This window comes from Neophocaena asiaeorientalis, unplaced genomic scaffold, assembly GCF_003031525.2.
Source record: "Neophocaena asiaeorientalis asiaeorientalis breed wild unplaced genomic scaffold, Neophocaena_asiaeorientalis_V1.1 scaffold604, whole genome shotgun sequence".
NCBI classification, from domain to species: domain Eukaryota; kingdom Metazoa; phylum Chordata; class Mammalia; order Artiodactyla; family Phocoenidae; genus Neophocaena; species Neophocaena asiaeorientalis.
In genome coordinates, this window is record NW_020172000.1 from 95,625 (window position 1) to 101,628 (window position 6,004).

The 6,004-nt window shown below is 37.4% G+C and overlaps 1 pseudogene; it reads right to left on the reverse strand.

Annotated features, from left to right (window-relative positions):
* Positions 1–950: 950 nt before the first annotated feature.
* Positions 951–1,900, reverse strand: LOC112402343 (14-3-3 protein epsilon-like; annotated as a pseudogene).
* Between the last annotated feature and the right edge of the window lie 4,104 nt (positions 1,901–6,004).

Below are 6,004 nucleotides of genomic sequence, written 5' to 3' on the forward strand. Positions count from 1 at the left end.
TTTATTTGACTAGAGATTTTATTTTAGAAATACAGAGGATAGTGGTGCAATAATATTTGACATTTTAAATTAAGGTTTGCTTCATTTAAGTTTTATATTAATTCCATGCTGTGTTTCAGTAAGAATACAGATTTTTTGTATCTGTGGATCCAGTCAGATATCCAGTAGTACAAATTAACTTCAAGGCACACAAACTGAACAAAAGAAGTTAAGCGATTGAATGGCTGAGGAACTTATTTCCCCAGGGGAAGAGGGAAGGAGAAGAAACAAAGAATATAACAGGCATGCAGCCTTTCCCATACCACCTTCAATGCTAACCTGCTTCAGAGGGAGAGTAAAAGCAGGCAATGAGCAGCCACAGATCGTTGGACTGTTACCAGCATCATGATTTTCAGCAACATTTCAGCAGAGTTTGAAGCACTTTTTTACAGTAAGACCATTACAACAAACTCTCCAAAGACCTTTAACCACCTCAAGCTAACACCCAATTAGTTTTAAACATCAGTATAAAATTCAATTTAAACAACCAGAAAAAGGAAAAATGATACCACTTATGCCTCTAGAGTGTGATTAACCTCTCTCTTAGATGTTTGCATCACCTAGAAGTCTAATCGCTTTTGAATGTAATTTCCATTTCTAATGGTGATCCTGCCACATCTGGCAGGAGATGATACAGTAGTGCTGAAAAAGCCTGTATGTAGTCCTATTAGTGTCTTAAAGAACCGAAAAACTGGAACCAGTAAAATGCACAGAAATTCACTCTTGCCTTTAAGAACATTCGAAAAGTGTTTATTTTTTTTTTTAAGAAAAAACAGGGCAGAACCTAAATTCTGAAACCAAATGTAGAAGTCAGATTTGGTGGTTCTCACTGACCATGAGGAATTTCCTACGTGGTGGGATGGGAAGGAATAGGGTGGCTAGGGATGGTTTTTCTTGTTGGCTTTTAGGTCTCACTGATTTTCATCTTCCACATCCTGCAAAAACTCTTTATTCTTCTCTTCACCATCACCCTGCATGTCTGAATTCAATAGTGTCAGATTATCACATAACAACTGCATGATGTGTAGAGTCCTTATAGCTTTCTTCACTCAGCATATCCAGCTCTGCAGTTGCATCGAGAGTTGATTTTGCCAACCTGCAGGCATGCTCAGGGAAATTAAGAATTTCATAGTAGGAAAAAAGAAGCATATTCACAGATATAGAGAACAAACCACTAGTTACCAGTGGAGGGGGTTAGGGGAGTGGGAGATACAAACTATTGCGTGTAAGATAGGCAAAGGATGTATTATACAACACGGTGAATAGAGCCAACATTTTGTAATGACTGTAAATGGAAAGTAATCTTTAAAATTTGTATAAAAATAAAATAATTTCATAGTAAAATACAGTAAAATTGAGAGCAAGACCTAAGTAAATGGGATGCGTTGGTGGAAGTTCTGTCATTGCAATATCATTAGCAGCTTTAAAGCTACTAGGCTGTTCTTTGCAGCCTCCTTCCTGTGGCAAATTCAGCCAGATACCTGTGATAGTTCCTTTTCATTTTATAATAGAAAACCTTGGACTCGCCAGTGATAGCTGCTGGAATGAGGTGTTTGTCTGGTATATCCAAACTGTAACAACAGATTAACCTTAGCTCAATCTAGACCATTTGCCAATATTCCTAGATGATTTTTAGTTTGTTTACTCCTTCTTAGTTTCTTCTTTCTGTTTAATGCTGCTGATTATTCTCCAGGAGGCTCTTCTAGCTTCAATCACAATCTTATATACAACAGATAGAAAATTTATTTCTTCAACTGTCAGCTCCACATCTATCCCTGCTACTTTCTTCATTAATTCCATCCTATCATTCAGCCTCCTTGGCCAGATTCCTGGTGTATACCAGATTCTCCTGATCATGCATAGTGCAACAGCTACAGTGGGGCCTGTGCAACAGATGGAAGTGGATAGGATCTCTCTCTCAGCCTCCTGCTCTGCATCCAGGCAGCCCAATTATCTCTTTTATTAGTGAGGAAACTCTTTCTTAGAACGCTCCAGCAAAATTCTCCTTACATCTCTTCACTTCAACAAGGCCATATTACTACACTCTAGCCATAAGGGAGACTGGGGAAGTGATTTTCTACATTTCCATGCTCTATAATCAAAGATGGGACTCTGACAACAAGTAAGCAGTAAAAGGGGATTGGTTAATGGGTAGGTGACTCAAAGTGTCTACTATAGTCATTTACCAAGGGAAAAAAGTGATTGAGCTATTCTTAGATTTTCAACATCACCAGATGCCAAATATAGAAATAATGTCAGATGAATTTTTATAAATGATATATATACATATGTATACATATATATACATATACATGTAAAATATACATATACATACACAATATACATATATGTACATAAAACTACACAAATCATAAATGTATGTAATTTAATGAATTTTCACACAATGAATATACTTAATGAAATCTGCATCCAGATCTTAGTTGTGACCAATCTACTGAAAAGCCTCTTGAAGGGGGGCTTCCGGGAAGATGGCGGAAGAGTAAGACACGGAGATCACCTTCCTCCCCACAGATACACCAGAAATACATCTACACGTGGAACAACTCCTACAGAACACCTACTGAACGCTGGCAGAAGACCTCAGACCTCCCAAAAGGCAAGAAACTCCCCACGTACCTGGGTAGGGCAAAAGAAAAAAGAATAGACAGAGACAAAAGGATAGGGATGGGACCTGCACCAGTGGGAGGGAGCTGTGAAGGAGGAGAGGTTTCCACACACTAGGAAGCCCCTTCGCAGGCGGAGACTGCGGGAGGCGGAGGGGGAAAGCTTCAGAGCCACGGAAGAGAGCACAGCAACAGGGGTGCGGAGGGCAAAGTGGAGAGATTCCCACACAGAGGATCAGGGCCGACCGCCACTCATCAGCCCAAGAGGCTTGTCTGCTCACCCGCCGGGGCGGGCACAGCTGGGAGTTGAGGCTCGGGCTTCAGATGGAGCGCAGGGAGAGGATTGGAGTTGGCGGCGTGAACACAGCCTGCAGGGGGTTAGTGTGCCATGGCTAGCCGGGAGGGAGTCCGGGAAAACGTCTGGAGCTGCCAAAGAGGCAAGAGACTTTTTCTTCCCTCTCTGTTACTTGATTTTTTCCCCCTTTTCCTCTTTTTGTGAGTGTATGTGTATGCTTCTGTGTGAGATTTTGGCTGTATAGCTTTGCTTCCACCATTTGTCCTAGGGTTCGATCCGTCCGGGTTTTTTTTGTTGTTTAATTTTTTTCTTAATAATTATTCTTTATTTTAATAACTTTATTTTCTTTTACTTTATCTTCTTTCTTTCTTTCTTTCCTTCCTTCCCTCCTTTAGACAACGAACAAGACCCACTTCAGAACTAGAGACACATGCAGACTGAAAGTAAGGGGATGGAAAAAGATATTCCATGCAAATGGAAACCAAAAGAAAGCTGGAGTAGCAATTCTCATATCAGACAAAATAGACTTTAAAATAAAGACTATTACAAGAGACAAAGAAGGACACTACATAATGATCAAGGGATGGATCCAAGAAGATATAACAATTGTAAATATTTATGCACCCAACATAGGAGCAGATCAATACATAAGGCAAATACTAACAGGCATATAAGGGGAAATCGACAGTAACACATTCATAGTAGGGGACTTTAACACCCCACTTTCACCAATGGACAGATCATCCAAAATGAAAATCAATAAGGAAACACAAGCTTTAAATGATACATTAAACAAGATGGACTTAATTGATATTTATAGGACATTCCATCCAAAACCAACAGAATACACATTTTTCTCAAGTGCTCATGGAATATTCTCCAGGAAAGATCATATCGTGGGTCACAAATGAAGCCTTGGAAAATTTAAGAAAATTAAAATTGTTTCAAGTATCTTTTCCAACAACAATGCTATGAGACTAGATATCAATTACAGGAAAAGATCTGTAAAAAATACAAACACGTGGAGGCTAAACCATACACAATAACGAAGTGATCACTGAAGAACTCAAAGAGGAAATAAAAAAATACCTAGAAACAAATGACAGTGGAGACACAACGACCCAAAACCTATGGGATGCAGCAAAAGCAGTTCTAAGGGGGAAGTTTATAGCAATACAAGCCCACCTTAAGAAGCAGGAAACATCTCGAATAAACAACCTAACCTTGCACCTCAAGCAATTAGAGAAAGAAGAACAAAAAAACCCCAAAGCTAGCAGAAGGAAAGAAATCATAAAAATCAGATCAGAAATAAATGAAAAAGAAATGAAGGAAACGATAGCAAAGATCAATAAAACTAAAACCTGCTTCTTTGAGAAGATAAAGAAAATTGATAAACCATTAGCCAGACTCATCAAGAAGAAAAGGAAGAAGACTCAAATCAATAGAATTAGAAATGAAAAAGGGGAAGTAACAACTGACACTGCAGAAATACAAAAGATCATGAGAGATTACTACAAGCAACTCTATGCCAATAAAATGGACAATCTGGAAGAAATGGACAAATTCTTAGAAATGCACAACCTGCCAAGACTGAATCAGGAAGAAATAGAAAATATGAACAGACCAATCACAAGCACTGAAATTGAAACTGTGATTAAAAACCTTCCAACAAACAAAAGCCCAGGACCAGATGGCTTCACAGGTGAATTCTATCAAACGTTTAGAGAAGAGCTAACACCTATCCTTCTCAAACTCTTCCAAAATATAGCAGAGGGAGGAACACTCCCAAATTCCTTCTACGAGGCCACCATCACCTTGATACCAAAACCAGACAAGGATGTCACAAAGAAAGAAAACTACAGGCCAATATCACTGATGAACATAGATGCAAAAATCCTCAACAAAATACTAGCAAACAGAATCCAACAGCACATTAAAAGGATCATACACCATGATCAAGTGGGGTTTATTCCAGGAATGCAAGGATTCTTCAATATAAATAAAATTGATGACTAATAAGAACCTGCTGTATAAACAAACAAACAAACAAAACAACTAATACTAAACTTTTTTGGGTTATTTGTATGGAAATATGTTAATATAAATATTTCATACATTACATGAAATTTCTAAAAATCTTATATGTTCTGGTATAACGCTACAAGTCATAATTCTAGTTATTACTTTAAAATGTATATCTCAGAAATAACTAAATTTCCTTGTCAATTGCATTATTATGAACTTTCATCAATCTTTAACTGGGGTCATTTTTAAGTCTTTTGTCATTTACAGACAGTTCTGGGTGTTCTCTGATGCTTTTGCAAATGTGTTCCTATAAAAGGGTTTCATCTTCAAGGAATTCATGGAAAAGACTCTGACAAGTACAGGTTTCTGATAACTGACTATACTGCTGAACTGAATGAATAAGCATTTTCTGAACTCTAATGGAAAACTGATGAACTCATAAAAGTGCTAACAAAAGATCAAGATGAAAAAAAATAATTACACGGGACTGAGTGAACTGATGAGGATGATTACAATTTTTGTGACTTTCTGTTTGAATAATAATTTAAAAAATCCCACAAGGACTCAGAGGCAAAAAATATACAAATCAATTTTCACTGCAAAGTAAAGGAGCTGTTACAGTGGAGGATTACTGGACTGAATGTCAATATAATGACATAATATGAGTGTGTTTCGTGTTTGGTAATTGCAATCATTGTTGCTTTTGTTGTGATCATCCATTAAAAAAAAGTCTAAAAATAATAAATGCTGGAGAAGGTATGGAGGAAAAGGACCCCTCCTACACTTTTGGTGGGAATGTAAATTATTACAGCCAATATTGAGAACAGTATGGAGGTTCCTTAAAAAACTAAAAATAGAGTTATACAAGTATCATATTATATTGCTTATATGTGGAATCTAAAAATAAAAAAAAGATGCTAATGAACTTATTTACAAAACAGAAATAGACCCACAGCCATAGAAAACAAACTTATGGTTACCAAAGGGGAAAGGGGGGAGGGATAAATTAGGAATTTGGGAT